The 16,961-nt window shown below is 35.6% G+C and overlaps 1 protein-coding gene across 43 annotated transcripts in view; it reads left to right on the top strand.

Moving 5' to 3' along the window:
* The window catches only part of ZBTB20 (zinc finger and BTB domain containing 20), an 830,234-nt gene that overhangs the window by 443,822 nt on the left and 369,451 nt on the right, over window positions 1-16,961 (top strand). For 42 of the 43 annotated variants that reach the window (XM_055110295.2, XM_063602515.1, XM_055110294.2 and 39 more), the window contains one exon: window positions 9,841-9,888. The exons of the other annotated variant lie outside the window; for it this stretch is intronic. The gene's annotated coding sequence lies outside the window, so the exon portion shown is untranslated. The remainder of the gene's footprint in view (window positions 1-9,840; window positions 9,889-16,961) is intronic. 43 annotated transcript variants of the gene reach the window in all.

Raw genomic sequence — 16,961 nt, 5'->3', positions numbered from 1 at the left:
ATTCCTTGAAATGTACAAATACAAAGCCTGCTTTTTCCCAGTACCACAAAACTGCCAAAGTTGTTGCAATTGCTTTTTCTGTCATTAGTCTACCATTGCTTTTCCTTACAGGGATGAGAGAAGAGGGACCAGAATACGTGTTCCTCCTAACTTCTGCTCCAAATCAGAGTTTAGACTGGAGGAAAAAAAGGAGGGAAGGGCAAAGCAATAAAGACTTATTGAATGTTAAGGAATGAATTGGTGCTTCCTGAAGAACTGTTCATTCTTCTTCTCTCAAATCTGGCTTCAGTTACTTTGTTGTTAAGTTCTTCACCAAATTATGATTTTAAAATATTTTTAAAGAATGACTCAGTGGTCTTGAGGATCACACACACACTCTCTCTCTAACACAAACACACACAAATTTGTGTAAGATTCATTTTAAAAATTGCATTGTTTGAATAAAATGGAGTATACTTTTCAATTTGTAAATTATTTTGAACGAATACTTAATGTAATGTGTAAAGTTGGCATACTCTACAGTATTTCAGACTACAGATTCTTTTTTAAATTCTGTTATTTACCTGATGAGCTCTAAGGTTAACTTGAACAAGTATTTATGTATTCAAGAGTATTATAGTATATCTACATAAAACGATTCAGCAAAGATTTTAGAAAAATAATCACTTGCCAAAATAGCATAGTAAAAGTCCTTTATCTTTACACACACACACACACACACACACACACACACACACACACAATTTAGACTAAAGCACTATGTCCCATTTAGCTTAAAAAATGTTTTAGGATTAGATTTCTGAGGGAAGTATGTACATACACATACTCCTCTTTTCTTGTTCTTTGTTTCCTTTTCTCCTGGTGTAACATATTTACTGTTTAGCTTTTGTCAAATACTTTATAATAATTACCAGAAATTTTGACAAAGACAAAAAAATTCATCTGTGTATGTGTATATTTATAGGTTTATATGCACATAGACACACACACACAAACACACACATCCAGATTGAAATGTTAATGTTGTACTAATCATCTGATTTTTGGGGGTGGAGGGTTTGAGACAGGGTCTCGTTCTCTCGCTCAGACTGGAGTGCAGTAGCACGATCATGGCTCACTGCAGCCTCGGTCTCCTGGGCTCAATCAATCCTCAGCCTCAGCCTCAGCCTCCAGAGTAGCTGGGACTATAGGCACGTGCCACCATGCCTGCTAATTTTTTTTTCACTGTGTTTTGTAGAGATGGGGTTCCATCATGTTGTCTAGGCTGGTCTCGAACTCCTGGGCTCAAGCCATGCACCCACCTCAGCCTCCCAAAGCGACTCCCATGGTGACTATAGTCACCATGCCTAGCCAATCATCTGATTTTTTTTTATGCATTATGTTTTAAAACTTTCTCCTAATATAAATCTTCAAAGGAATTTTTGTAAACATTCAAATGTCTGGTCTCATTTAAAGGTTTCTAGGAGATTGTGCATTTTCTTATCTAAGACAAAACATTTTCCAAATATGCATTTGGATATTTGCATATGAATAAACAGGGATTTATCAGAGCCAAGAGCAAAGCAAGAATCTCTTTTTAGGAGTCATTTACCCTTTCTACCTCCTACTTGGAGCATGAGGTAGCTCTCATCATTGGCATGGAGACTTTTTTTTTTCAGTTAGATGGTTTCATATTCTGTTCCTGGTGTTGCATTGCATTGCAGTACATATGGGCCTGGGAGTCAAACAGATCTTGATTCAAACCTCACTTCGCAACTTTTTAAATTAGCTCTGTTTCCTTACGCAGGTTAGCTAACAGCTCTTTAACTATGTTGCTAATCTATAAAACATGGGCCACAGCTACTTCACTGCAGGTTTGTATTAAATGAAATAATATTAATGGAATATATGTCATGTAGTATGTACTCAGTAAATACCAGTTTCCTCTGGCCTGTTAATTTTAATATATAGCTATGATTTCCTCCCCAATCCCTCCACATCATGGTGGCACATAGCATTACACTATAGGTATCAGATATTGTAGACAATGCTAAAGAAATAGGAGCAAGAAATTTTAGAAATTATTGATTATCTAATACTGACCCTGGGAATGAGCTTATGAGGAAAGAAATCTAAGGAAACCATCAGAAATTCCTGTCTCCTATAGTTGTAATGTTTCCTACAATAATGAGTTAACAAACAGAAGTGGGAGATTTTTCAACACGGTGTTGCTGAAAGCCTATTCACATCAATACAGTGGAATGGAGTGATGTACATTAAACCTTATGAAATAATAGGAAATCCTTTTATTGCCCATTCATATGCCAGGTTAATGTGCTTCATTCCACAGTGGATGTTGCTCACCTTGGCTCACTCTAGATTAAGCTCATTGATTAACTACCCTTTGTAGGGGAAGGGTCAGAATACAACTCTCATTGAAATTATTAAATAGTTGCTGTGTGTTTTCTTTTTTAAGAAATAGGAGGGGAGAAACACCTCCCACTCTAAGATACTTGGGGCTGCATTTCAGCCTACAGCCGATCATTTTAACTGAATTACAAACCCCATAAGCATAAGGTTTATAATGGAAACAATGACCCAATCTTAATTACAATGATTTTGGCAGCAATGTCCCTGCTATCCAGAGACTATTCTCATGTCAGAGGACTCTTTTAACCTCCTCAGAGTTCTTTTTCTGTGTAACTACAATTTTAGTGTGCAGGTCTTTCTGACTTTTTTTGGAATTGAGAGAGTTTGACCACATTAAGCCAAGGAGATTTCTCTGGATCTCCTCCTGCTGTGCCGTAATCAGTCTCAAATGTCGATAATGTAGAATGGAAAGAAAGAAAAGGGAAACGAAAGGTGTCCTGATGTAGTGGAAAATGAGTGGTCTGGAGATCATGAGCCTTTGCTCTCTGTCTTTGATGAGATACTTTGAAATGCTAGCCCCCAGTTTTCATATTGATAATATGGAGGTCTAGACAGCTGTAACTTTCTATAGGGAAGCCTATAGCTGTAGTTTACTCTGTTTGTCAATATCTTATTGCAGTTTTGTTTTAAATATAAACCAAAGGCCTATTTATTATAATAATACTAAATTTACACTTTTTCTTCCTTTGTAGTTTCTGAGGATATCACATTAACAAGGAAATTATTTCTGTGAGGAACAAGAATAAATAAAAGTTTGATAAAAAGATGAAAAGAGAGAGAGAAGGAAGAATATGAAGTCAGGAAGGGCCATATATGAACTAGACACAGAGTAGAAGTGAGAGGACAGGAGGCAAAGACTCTAAAGAGTCAAAAATTAAGACAAGGAAAAGGAGAAGCAACAATTTGAACGGTAGGCTCACATTTAAGATAAAAAAAAGTATAAGATAGCTTTGAGGTGAACATTTTACATAATGTAAGAATTCCTTGTCTTATAAAAGAATCCTTTGAAATCTTCCCCTATGGCATTTAAAATAAGATTGAATTTATACAACTTTGATTTAGTCTGTGCTGTGAAAAAAATGAACTGTGAGCTTTAGATACTAGTCCCAGCTCTGCCTCAAAATATATGCTTTTGAGAAAATTAATTCTGAGTCTCAGAATCTTCATATATAAAATGAAGAAGAACAGGTAAGTTCTCATCCACTTTTAAGAATCATGAAATGAAAGAGCACATGGAATGATCTTGTTGACATATTGCCAGAATGCTTATTGAAGGAAGTTGCTGAATCCGATTACATTAAATAGATGACCAAAGTTAGAGAGAGAAAAAAAAAACTTTTTGAAGGTATTGACTAATATCTACATGCTCAGTCCTACAGAATTAACAAGATGGTAGCCCCATTTTTTAAAAGAATATGGCTACTATTGCTAAACATGCTTTAAGTTGAATCTTCGCTGGAATTTTTGAGAAATTGTAGTTGCAATTCTTTTTCTAAAGGTCTTATTCTCCAATTAACTGAAAGATGGCATTTCTGACTTTCTAAACCGGAATTTTTTTTTTTCCAAAAAAAAACTGTTTAACCAAGAAAATGGAAATCAGTACATTCTTGGTTGTCCTTCTAGTAATTTAAATTTGTGTAACCTAATCAAAACTCAACCTGCCTTGCCCTTCAACAAAAAGCCATATTCTCTTCCATTACTAAATGGCTACATTTGTCTCAGTATTTTTTAAAAGATGAATTACGTTGATATCCCATGACTTTTTCTTTAGAATGTGTCCATGGAAATTAAAATAGACTTTTCTGTGCCCAAGACTGAAATGAAAGCCCAAAAGGGCTGGTGGAAATGAACACAAAACTTTGCTGATGTTATCAGTATTATAATTTTTGTTAAGCTTTTTCCTAATAAAATGGAACTGAAGTCAACTGACCCCTAAATAACTGCCTGATATTTCTCTTACAGTATTATTTTGTGTGCAGATTAATGATAGAGGAATATAGCCTAAGATTTCTTGTAAAACATCGGAATATATTTTCTCAGGCCTTTCTAGTGCACTCTTTCTACAGAGATATTTCTCCCATCATCATTTTTCAGTTTCAATAAATATTTGCTGAGTATAGAAAATGTGCCAAGCACCATGGCAAGTGCTAGGTATACAACTGTGTGCATACCACCATGGGTCATTAAAGCATCTTTGACAAGTGGACAGAGTACGCATCTGTTTAATATTTTCTAAGCTCAGATGGCTGAAAAGAGAAGACAACTGGATGACTAGAAACCCCAACTCTTGTTCTTTCCTTTGGATAACCTCCTGTGATTTTTCCCAGTCATCATTTGCAAACACACATTGAGGGAGAAATCAAGTTCCCTGCCCAGCTTTTCAGCTGATTACTAAAGAGAACTTCTCTTTCTCTTTCTCACCTTAGTGGTTGTTCTCAGCCATAGGAGGGCACTCAGGTACAGGAAGGACCTGTACCTAGCAGCAGAAACAACTTCACCCTTTCTTTCTGGTCCAAGCTTTGGGAATTCATTATATGGCATGGGAAGCACTGAGCAGCATTCAAAGACTGAGAATGCTACAGGCATTCCACCCAAACAAAAGTTAAAGGCTCTCCATAGACATAAGAAATTATTTAAATTTCTTTATGAATATTGTTCCTCAATTTAGCGTTCTTCCTCATTTTGCCTATTTCTCTTTTATTATCCTATATTGGGCTATTTTGTTCAGCCAAACAATTTGTAGCATGTCTGTTTTCAAAGTAAAATAGTGATATATTTAAAGTTCTAAGTGTGTTCTTTATGTATTTTTAAAGGAGATGGGTAAAATAGAATGTATTTCTCTTTACCCTGATGACATTCCCGTGATATATTTCAAATAATATTTTTGATTGGGTAAGCCAGTAGGACCAAAGCCATGGTGATCACAGATACAGATTCACAAATGCATAGAGAGAATCATAAATAGATGCATATGGAGGAGTCTGACAGTATAGTGAAATTGGTTTCAAGTAATTTGACACATTAGAACTTTCAGACATTCACCTGCCAGTAATCTTTATTAGAAATAGGATTGGAATATTGGGGTCACCAGCTCAAGACCATTTTTTTGTGAGAGCTGAACAATAATCAAAAGTCAGAGCTATAGGAATAAAAATGAACCTATTCCAGTCATTAGAACTGTTTCTCTGAATAAGCTCTTTCTTCCTCTCCTTCATTCCTATTTTTTCCTCTCCCTATTTCTCCCTTTCTCTTTTTCCTCCCTCCCTCTCCTGCTCCTTTCTTTTTAGTGTTCTGAATTCATTAGATGGCATAGTGTAAATCAATAGTAAACGCTAACCGCCTACTCTGTACTCAGTTACGCAACATCACTTAACCGGTACACAGAGACAAAAAGGGAAAAAGCACACACAGCCTTTACATTCAAAAGCTCTTGCATAATTTTACTTTTCCACAGCCAAAAAGAAAAAAAAAAGGAAATAACAGATGGGGAAACTTACAGTTTTTTTTCCCTTTTCTCAGACTGTTTAAAAGGGAGTTAGTTAACATCCATGGCCCTTTCTAGTTGCCCTAGGCTGCAGCAAAATGTCCCATAATTGTCAGCACCTTAACTGGCTTTAAATGAGACATCGTGACCTGTATGATGGGTTAATTTTCCAGGTAATATAAGGCAACTTATTTTGAGATGTTTTGACTTCGTTTTTACTTATTTTGTGAAAAACCAACAACATTTAAAGTATGAAATGAATTTTAAAATAGAAAGAGTATAAGGAAGACGGGTGTGTGTGTGTTTGTGTGTTTTCACTTGAAATGTATCCTGATGTAATATTTATGTAAAAAAGCCAGTTATATAAACCCATCTTTCTCTTGCTTTTTACTTTGGGAGCTATATAAAGCTCTAATGCTTTTTTTTTTCTTTTTTTCACTTTCTTCTTCTTTTTTTTTTTAACAAAGTACATTCAAACTCCAAAGTCTTAATGAAAGAGAAAACATCTAGATGCTACAACAGAGACAGTTAATTCAGACTTCCTATAGAATGCATCATCTAAACAACAGTTTTATTTAAGAAGGAATAGTTTCTGTAATTCTGATTTAGAACTTTCTGTCACATTTCTCCCTGGAACACCTTTGGTTTCACTGTACTGCCTTCTTAATGTCTCAAATGTACAATAAATCTCTCTCTTTCTCTCTCTCTTTTTCTCTCGCTCTTTCTGTAGCCCTTCGCTCCTTCCCACAACCCCCTCCCCCTTTTCTTTCGTTGGAGTAACTCCCTTTCCACCTTAAGTGGGAGCACAGTGAGATTTGTATGCAATTTATCAGTCCTTATTCCCTGTTGTAATATTTGGTTTCGCTTAACTGACTGGTGTCCTCTGGGAACCAGGCATTTGTCTGATAAGGGAGGTTGGAGGGATTTTTTGTTTTGTTTTGGTCTTCCTTTTTAGTTTCTGCCTCTCAAGCGGTCATAAAATGGATATAAAGTGATAGCACAGCCCTAGGCACTGTTAGGCATCGCTTAGAAGAAATTAAGTTCAGATGTGTGAAGGGTAGCAGCAGTGGTGGTAGTTTTGATTGTTTTTAATACAACCAGAAAAGGTGGGAGGTGGGTGGAAGAGAGGATGGATGCGATCATTAGTGTGTGAGGAGGAACTACTGAAGCGCTTGATCTCCTTGTATCTCAGATCAGCATCATTCTTTAAGATCATACTTTACTTCTGGATATTAAAGCCATAAGAAATTGGTTCATTTAATTTTACTAAAGTTACGAATTTGTTTAACACTGTCTTATGTGTTAACTATTGCAATTTAGAATTCCTTTGTATGGAAAAATCTGGTGCACAAGATAAAAATCAAAACTATTATTGCCCAAATGTGTGGTTCTCTGTTTTAACAACTGGGTGATCGAGATTATTGGTATTATCCCATCTCTGTATTTGTGATGACTTGCGGAAATCTTTTCTGATCTTAATATGAATAATGACTAAGCTAGTATATATATATTTAATGTATTTTATCAATACTTTTCCATTTAGCTTTATTTTCTTAACAGGATCTATAGCTCAGATAAATTTATTACAGAGAAATAATGAAAATTGGTCAGAATATTCTAGTCTCTAACTGGGATATCATATTCCCACATGCATTTTTCTAAGGGTTCCTCTACATGTATTATAGTTGAGTTTGGATTCCAATATGCAGTTTTGCATGTAGGTGCCTGATTGTCAAAAGAAAAAAACATAAAACATTTGCACCATGTAAAGTGCATTGTTTATGATGTAATTTTAATATGATTAACCATCTGCACAAAGCTTTTTAAATGTGTAGTTCTGTATACAAGAAGTTATTCTGAGTACCCTAATTTTCAAATGGGTTGCTTAAATTTAAAAAAAAAAAAAAACTTAGAACACAAAAGTGAGGGAGATTTGCATTTTATTGATTGTCAAAAATAGTTGAAAGTATCTCGTTATAAAAGAAGCAGAGGAAAAGTCTTCGAACTTTTTCCCTGCCTCTTGTTGTCAGAATAGCTTCCATTTTCATCTTGGTGGGTTTTCACGGTCTCTGAACCATACTAGGGCAGGACTGACCTTTCAAATCTCAATGTGTGCCAATGTAGACTTCTCGGCTCTCATTTTCTGTTGTAACCAAGGCCTTGGGAACACATTAGCTGTTTCTCATTTTTCTGTTTTTTTAATTTTTTTAATATGGGATCCAGGCTTAAGACAGGTGGCAGGCCTAAGCTTTCTGTTACTTGGACATGCAAGAAAAGAAGCTAGGGAGAATTTTAAACAGTTTCGAATTTTTCATAAGTCTTTGACAACTCTTTCACCCTAGCTTCTCTTCTTATTGCTGTTGGAAGTAGGGATAGATTTTTTCTTTTAATGTGGCAACAAGAACCTCAGTTACTGACTTACCTTTTCAAGCAGAATCCATCCAGTTGTGTCTGGCACATAATAGTACCATCATAAATATTTTCCGTGTTTCAGTGAACTCGTAAGGGACCTGCTATGGCCAACCCTGCAGACTGCTGATGCAGGTAAGCAGTAAGCCATGCAAGTAATAAAGGGTAAGAAGAAATCTGATACAGAACTCTTCAGACTGTAGTAGTGGACCGATCACTTCATTTTATGAGAAAGGCCTTTTTATCCTTTCTGCCTTTATAAAAGAAGCAAATTTCAGAAGACAATTTTACATCTTTCCTAGAGGTTCTTTTTAGGGATCGGTGCTACATAGACTGTTGGCTGATTTAACAAACATAATTTTTGGCAAGCTACTTTGGTGATCCTCATTAAGTTTCATATGCAAATGTGTTAGATACTTATGATTCTAGCTATCGAGTATGCTCCTCATGCACTCTGCCACAGGGTCCTTTGAATCTTGGCTTTTCTCATTTTCTCTGGACAATTGTTTTTGGACTTCTTTTGTTTATATAAGTCCTAGGATGGTAACTATAAAAAAATTCTATAGGGTTCTTCTTTTATACAGTGTTTCATTACTTTTAGCTACACGAATTCCTGATTTTTCTAAATCCATTTTGGCTTAAAGTAATCATGCTGGCCATTTTCAAGGCTTTCATTGTGGTAGTGATATTGGGGGTGCTGAGTGATCTGTGGGAAAACCACCTGTAGCTTCTAAATGTTAAAGGCATTGAAAAGCTTGTAGAATGATAGACTGCTGCCTGTTAGATGAGCAGTTTTTTAAATGCAGATTATATAATATTTAAAGACTTTGTTGCTCCACAGTAGAAGCTTTTTAAATGTTAATTTGGGTTTTGTTTTGTTGTTCTATGACTTCGCATAAAAGATTTTGGGTCTAAAAGTTTTCAGTTCACTCGTTCCATTTGTCTTACAAGACTTGGAATATAATATTATACATTTATTTATACTTATAAAGGAGGATAAGGCCAATAACTCACAACTCATGAAACCGAGGGTAAATAATCCATAGCTTATTCTCCCACCATTGCCACAATATTTATAACACAAATAACAAACAACTAAAAACAAAGAGAAACCAGTTTGTTTTTATGTACAAAATGTTTGATCAAAACTACAGTGAAGCTCAAATGGAGCTGCAAATCCTAGTGGTTTACAGTGGTTTGATTTATTTTTTTAAACAGACCATGGATAATTAACCATAAAACATAACCTTCTCAACACAAGTTACAGTGAATTGCAGAAATGGGCAGCAAGTCATTCATAACTGGTTGCAACTGGTTAGAGACCTTAAAGTTAAACATGCAGGCAGTTACAAAAGATACTTTCTTAGTGCACAATTCTATTTCCATTCCCAAAGGGAAACATCCTTTACTTTTTATATACTACCACTTAGTCAGTATCCCAAAGTGAGGAATAAATGGGTTATTTTCTATGATTACCATGTTATCATACATTTATTAAAATAAATACCTAACACTTACCTGTACTCTTTTTATTTCAGAATGTTTCATCATTACTAACAGGATATTCCTCATGACATTGCTGTCTGGTAAGTAACTCTCATTATCTCTAAATGGCAGTCCAAAATAGGTGCAAAGAAGTCAAATATCTTTCCATGAACCTCAGAAAATATGAGATCCAAAGGCTGTGGTGAGTCTTTGGGTCTAAACTTTAGCAATACTAAATTTTGACAGAACGTATTTTGACATTGGTAAAGGACAGATCTTTAATATCCTATTTGTTCATTTGAAATACCAGCATTTAGAAGAATAAGAAACATGATCTCCAGAACCTATTATCACAGATTTTGACAAATATGTTAGAATACTCTGCTAAACAAGATGGAAGTATTCAAAGGATTTGTTTGGAAGACCCTCCAGAGAGATATATTTCCAAAGGAGACTCCTGAGTGGACAGAAAGAGTGATAGGGTGAAGTTGGGCACTGATGTTTCCTGTGTGGAACATTGTATGTTTTGAAAAAACTCAAAACCCTCCAAACACATTTAGTGATACTTTGAACTACCCATTAGTATTCTATGGTATTCTGTAAATTTGAAATGCATTTGCTTCATTTGGATCAATCTTAAAATTAGACATGGTTGCTCTTGTACTTACCAACAAGCAAAAAAGGAAAATACCCTCAAAGACATAAATAAGGCTATCCTCTTTTACCAGTTAAGTAAGAGGACCAAGACCAGGGCTACAGGTAAGCATAGGCTTGAAGATTTTTCTAGGTGTCTTGTAGTGAAAATTTGTAAAGTTTGTAAAGTTTCAGAAAGATTGGTATTGTGGCCTTCTAGAATTCTTGATATTTCCATGACTGGGAGAAGAGTGCAGGTCAAGACTGGGGGTGTATAAATAAAGTATTATCCAATCAGAGCTTGAAACAGCTGACTTTGCTAGAGGCTGACCTGCACTGAAATGCACTGGCAACTATACTGGAGAGGGAGGAGGAGGAAAAGGGTGACTTCCCTGGCATCTAACTGTGTTCTGCCTGGCTCCATCTAGGCCTGTTTAGTCATGAACATCATATTCATCCAAACCTTTAAAAGTTACACTCTTGACTTCACTTTATATGAACGTGCATAAACTGAGGGAAATAATCTCTTGGGGTGATAAAGATAGTTTTCTAACAGAGACTTTCCATATCCATTGTGCATAATCCATAGTTGTCACTGTGTTGTTGTTTCTGATTCTGTTGCACATCTATCTCTGTCTCTCTGAGCATATCCATCTCACCAGTGAAGGCCAGGAGCCTTCGGGATTGTAGCTCCGCCTCCCTCCCAACTCCCATGCTTTACTTGCTATGCTACACCAAAAGAAACTCATGTTAGTAAGCCTCAGGAGCTCAAGGGAAAGGCTTATTTGGTGACTTTAATTTGTCACTCCTTTTGCATTTATCACAAAATGATCTCATCACAAAAAGGACTGAATTTCACGCTTTTGCTGGCTTGCAAACAAGCCAGTTTCTTCCCTATTGCTATCCAACACAGAGAAAGCTCTTTATGTTTCTATGATCAGATAAAATCTGTATTGACGTTTCTTTTCCTGTGGGTGTATCTCCCTTCTAGGTATGGAGATTTAAACTATCTGGGCAATGCTGTGTGTTTGCAGTTTCTCTGTTTCAGTAAATGAAAAGCTCCTTGGGGAAGGAGAACATATCTTTTCCACTAATGAATAAATATTTATTTTCATTTTAAAATGATACATGCTCATTAAAAATAATTTAGAAAAACACATAGGAGTAAAATGAAGAAAAATTAAAGTAATTATTTCTATAATTTAAATCCAATCATTAATAACCATTTGATATATTTCCTTACTCTCATTTTCCCCGAGGATATATTTTTAAAACATGATGTTATCATACTTTCTATATAATTTTGTGTCCTGCTTTCAAAATTTAACCTAAGAAATATGTAATTACATAGACCTTATAAACATTTAAAATAAATATATAATATTCCTGCAGAGGAATAGCTCATTTAACCTAAATGCCCAACAAGAGCATTATTATTGTTATTTATATCTCAATAATACCTTGCATAAACAGTAAATGAATCAGTCAACAAATAATAAATGAATGAAAGTTCAAATCAGTATATGTTTTTAAATTTTTTATGATAAAAAATCTTAAATTCGTGAATATAGACAAATTACTATAATGAACTCCCGTGTACTCATCACCAGCTTGCACAATGACTAACTGATGGCCTGTTATTTTCTCACTATATCGCCATGTTATGTTGAAGCAAACCCCAGACATTGTATTATTTAGTACATCATTATTTCAGATCCATCAGGATATTTTTTACATGTTAATGTTAAAAACTATTCAGATAAATAGTTCTTATTATTGTATATAGTAGTATTTTTCTTCATAGTATCCTGACATCATATTTTCTAACATGTAACAATTGATTGTAAAATCTCATCAGTGAGTTGCCTAATATTCTTAGACACATCTGTAAGCCACAGGGCAATTTGGTTGCCTAGAGAAATATTTCACAGATTTGGCTAGGTTTCTTGGGGGACCTATTTTCTTTTGGTACTTTTTTTACTTGACTCAAATTTAGGATGCTAATTTGCATGCCAGATCTATACAGCATTAATTATACTTATTATTGGGTTTAAGCATGTGTTGAATACAATTTCTTACCTGAGGTGAAAGGAAAGCATAGTCCCCTTATTACTTAGAACTCCAGTCTGGCTGCAGCCAACCAATACCAGATAAATATGGCAAATCTACTTAAATCAAATGTAACACTGGCTTTAAAAGTTTATAATTTTTAATTAAGGTTATTGGCAGACATGGAAAACATGTGATGGGTATGTGAGGCATTTAGAAATATGTAAAAGGGGGAATTATATAATAAAAATCTGAATCATTTTTAAACACCATGTTTGGGGGGAAAGAAATTATGCATTGTATAACAAAGGGTGCTCTCTGTGCTTGTATTATTGCTCTAGTTTATTCTAAAAATATTTTAGAGAACCCTCTATGAGCCAGCTTTCCACGGCTAGCCTAGATCCTTTACACACAGAGTTCCACAGATGAGGAATGCTCTGTACAAATCAGGCTGTCTGTAGAGAACCTGTATCTGTAGTCTTGTGCTGTGTCACTGTCTTTGAATTGTAGGTCAGTGACTATTCAGTAGTGATGTGTTGTCCAACAAGTGTATTACACTCATCAGAAATTCAGGATGTAACTATGCAACATACTGCATCAGTATAAACTGAATTTATGTGTTACTCAGGTCTATTTAATCTTAGGAGCACATTTTCCATTGGCCTCGAAAGTGAGTAGCTAGAATATTGATGTGCCTAACCCTTGGGGAAGAAAAAAAAGTTTCCCCACCACACTAAATCTCTAGAAAAATATGAGGGTTTACAGTATGGACATATACAAAATATTTTCAGCCAAAACTGGTAGAGCAAAGCACACAGGAAAAAAAGAGAAAGTCATAACATTAGCAATAAACTATCCCGAGCAAACAGAGAGCATATATAAAATTTGTCAGATTAGATGGTATAAACAATACAAACTCTTTTCTTTTCTTTCCATTTCTTTTTCCTCTCTGAATCTTCTGATTATTTCGTCTCCTTTACTCTGGGCCTGTCATCATCATTAAAATATCAGAAAAGGTTAGAACTATATCGGATGGCTTGACTAAGGCAGGTGTCACAAGAAAAGACCAGTAGGAACTAGCCATTATACTATTTTAAAGCTGCAAGTCTTCTTCACTTTTTTCAACATCCTGTTCTTATATGTGGTGTTAAATTATGTGTCTCATATCACATAAACCTAGAATATAAACTGCCTTTTAAAAAGAGCCATAAGTTTACCCACAGTTCTTTCTAGCTTATGTATTATATATTTCACCCAAGTGAACCATCAATGCCTCATCATTCTAATAGCTGTAATAACAATAATTATTATTAATGACAGCATTTGCTTCTTGGTGTATGTACACGTACACCTTTTTCTCTTGCTTCAGGTTTCCTTATGCTTGGCCTCTTTGGCTCTTGGTGCTAGTTCAATTGTTGTTACATTTGTGACCTCACGTATCCTCAAGCTATAAGACATTTCTTAGAACGAACTAGTACAATACACCTTCCACCTCCTTTCCCCCAGTTAAGCTCAGAATTGTGGTTAGATGATTCTGCTTACATGAGGCAGGGAATCCTTGGCAGATACCCTCACCAACCAAGATTTTCATTTTAGACCTAAGGATACCAATACATGTCACAAAAGCAAGATAAGTGGTTTGTTCAGATCATCAGATCCCTGTTTAATGAAGCTGACATATTTTCTGAATAAACTTTATTGGATGCATAACACAGGATCATGCACAACTGCTATAGGATGGGATTTATGACATTACCGTAATGAGAGAACTTTGGTGATTCTGCTCTACCTAGAGTGGTGAAGGAAGGATAAAAAGCCCACTCAAGACAAAAATATTCAAGAAAATGGTTCTGTAGTCAGCTCATTCCTTTCATGGTGGAAGTGTCAACTAAAGAAATCTTCACTTATTTTTCTCCTCTTACCTAGAGAATACTTTCTTCTTACCTACAGTCTGTGATATGAAGAATATGCTCTGTAGATGGTCGTATCTTATGTGGATTGGTCCATGGGACACTATGCTAGGCTCCATAGAGAACTGGTTATGTATGTTCTGTCCTCCTCTATGAAAACATTCCTAACCGTACTGTTGATGTATACATTTCGGTCAAAAGTAATTTGCTTTCTGGGTATTTGATGGCCACTCTGTGAATCAACCTAATGTATTTGTGGTATGGAAATCTGTAACCTCTCAATACTAAGTTTAAAGACTCTTATAATTAATTATTGAAAGGCACTTTAGCCCTTAACTATTTCTCTCTTTGGAGAAACAAATTGATTGGTTAATCATGTCTTTGTTTATTTTTATTGTTGTTGCTGTACACATTGCACATAAAACAGGAAAGAGGAAAGGCTGTTTGTAAGAGGTAATTACAATGGCAAAATTGTATTTTCTCTAACTGTTCTCATTTTCTCATGTCTGATTATATCAAGACCTGCACTCTAGAAGTGTGTTTCAGTTTTGCTAAGAAAATGATAGAGGAGAAGAATAAATCCATTTCTATAAAGTGGTGTCAAACACAACTTGACACAGTTACAAATTTCTTTTTTTTTTTTTCAACTTTTATTTTAGATTCAGATGATACATGTGCAGGCTTGTTACCTGGGTATATTGTGTGATGCTGAGGTTTGGGGTATGTATGATCCCATCACCCAAGTACTGAGCATGTACTGAACAGTTAGTTTGGTTTTTTGTTGTTGTTGTTTTGTTGTTGTTTTGAGATGGAGTCTCATTTTGTCACCCAGGCTGGATTGTAGTGGTGCAATCTTGGCTCACTGCAACCTCCGTCCCCCCGGTTCAAGTGATTCTTGTGCCTTAGCCTCCCAAGTAGCTGGGATTACAGATGCGTGCCATCATACCCAGCTAATTTTTGTATTTTTAGTAGAGACAGGGTTTCACCATGTTGTCCAGGCTGTTCTCAAACTCCTGGCCTCAAGTGATCCACCTGCCTTGGCCTCCCAAAGTACTGGGATTACAGATGTGGGCCACCGCGCCCGGCCACTAAGAAGACTTTGATTTCTCGTCACATCTTTTGATAATAAGGATCTGGAGCCAAAGAAGAAACAGAAACTACTTTTAAGACCTTTGGAGATCCAAGTTTAGTGGACTCTTAAGAGCCTGTATTATTTCTTGGATGACTTATCCAGCCCTTTGTAGAATCAGAACTCTCACAATTTTCTTTAAATCAAATAAAACCCAAGGGGTTAAGTGGATCTTTAAAATTATTTCCAGGTCATTCTTTCAATAAACATTTATTGGTTTATTTGTTATTATTTCAACAAACTATGTGACAGACAAACATGAACTCATTTCTTTCTTTCTTTCTTTCTTTTTTTTACCTTTCAACTCCTTTTATTTATTTACCTATTTATTTTCCTTAAGCAAGTAAATCTCCCTATGGATTGTTAAGGGCCCTGTGCATATTTGCATGTAGCCAAAGATTCAGTCTCTTGCAGGAACTCTGGTTGTCAACTGGTGATCTTGCCTTTGTCTTTTCTCATAGTTCTGCCTGTGGCGCCTGTCACTAGCAGTCAAATAAGGACAATTTTACCATTCTCTCCTGCTGCTCTAATTTTTTTTTAGTGCCGGTACATGAATTTGTTATTCTTTATAATTCCCTTTGAAGTTGGAAATCCAAGGGGAATCTAAAACCGACCAGATGTTTCTGCTGCTGGAAAGGAAAGAGAGTAAGGATTAAGTTTAACAAAAACTTGGTCTCCAGAAAAAAAAAAAAAATCATTTCAGCTGGAAATCATCTTTAAATGCATTCATTTGCTACATATCTGTTAGTTAATTTACATTTACTGGTCCTTTGTAGGCTATATCCTCTATCAATGTACTCTGGGGAAAAATCATACATTTCGTTAACAAATAGACCCATGTTGTGGTTTGCTCAGGCCCATTTCCCTTATGGAGTTTTAGTTCTATTACTCTGCGTATTTTTCTCACATGCCTTACACTGAAGTTATTCTGTTGCTCTTGTTGTTGTTGTTGTTATTGCTGTTGTTGTTGTTGAAGGTTCACTATCATATCACATAAAGTTTGGAGGCCATTTTAGCAAACTGATCCAAGAGGGTGAGGTCAATACAGCCTGCGGTTAGGGAGGGAAGGAAGGAAGTTCTGCCAAACTGCTTAGCCTTTATGGAGAACTTCATTCTCGTTAGAGATATGTAGATCAAAACAAGAACAAGAGTGATGAAGGCCTTCAGGGGGAATAAAGAGAAAGTCTTGTGGTTTTTTGAGGATTCAGATGACGTTGCAGACAGTGTGAATAAACAGGTTGGGAAATGAAAAATGATAGAGAAAGGTATATTAGAAAACAAAAGAAAAACGGGCATATGTGAGACACATTTACAAGACCTCTCAGAATGGGTGCCCAAGGCTTCAGACCCCAATACACAAAGGGAAGAGTAATTAAAAAATAAAATTAGAGAAGAGTCTTAAAAATCAATCAGAATGTTTTGGTGGTTGGCTTAATACTTCACAAAAGCACTG

Source organism: Pan paniscus, chromosome 2 (genome assembly GCF_029289425.2).
Source record: "Pan paniscus chromosome 2, NHGRI_mPanPan1-v2.0_pri, whole genome shotgun sequence".
NCBI lineage: Eukaryota > Metazoa > Chordata > Mammalia > Primates > Hominidae > Pan > Pan paniscus.
This window is presented reverse-complemented; position numbering and strand designations above follow the sequence as displayed.